The sequence below is a fragment of the Terrapene carolina genome, unplaced genomic scaffold (genome assembly GCF_002925995.2).
Source record: "Terrapene carolina triunguis isolate 2854851 unplaced genomic scaffold, T_m_triunguis-2.0 Scaffold718, whole genome shotgun sequence".
Lineage (NCBI taxonomy): Eukaryota > Metazoa > Chordata > Testudines > Emydidae > Terrapene > Terrapene triunguis.
Genome location: NW_020665069.1, coordinates 204,972 through 205,530, shown reverse-complemented (window position 1 = coordinate 205,530; position 559 = coordinate 204,972).

The following is a 559-nucleotide window of genomic DNA, read 5'->3' as shown; positions in this document are numbered from 1 at the left end:
TCTGGGAGATGCAATGGAGCTCTCGTGGGGATGGGGGAGGGGATCCCTTGGGATCTGTGCGGTGGGGGGAAGGGAGCTGGGGGAAGCAGAGGGGCTCATGCGGGGGCAGGGCGGGGGTCCCTTGGGATCTGTGCAGTGGGTGGGGGCAGGGAAGGCTCCAGTTAACAGGGGGGTTTCTGCTCCCAGCAGGAAGGCAGCGATTACTCCGTGGGGTACCCAATGGACCCCATGGGGGGTGCCCCACCCAGGAGAGCAGCAGTCAGGACTGCCCAGCCCTCGGTGCCGGAGCCCAAGGTCAGTTGGGGGCAGCCCCAGGGACTGCGGGGAAGGGGCTGCAGGGGCGTGTGTGGGGGGGCTGTTCCTGGTCCCAGCTCGGCTTACAGAGAGCTGGGGCTTGGGCCGTATTGGGGGCGGCGGGGCTTCCTGCTCGGAACTGGGCTGAGACCCAGCAACTCATGTCACACTCAGAACCACTTATAGCCATGGAGCATTGTAGCTAGGTGGGAGCTGGTGCCCCCTAGTGGGGCAGGGCCCCGTGTCCCATTCCCCGCCCCCCTGA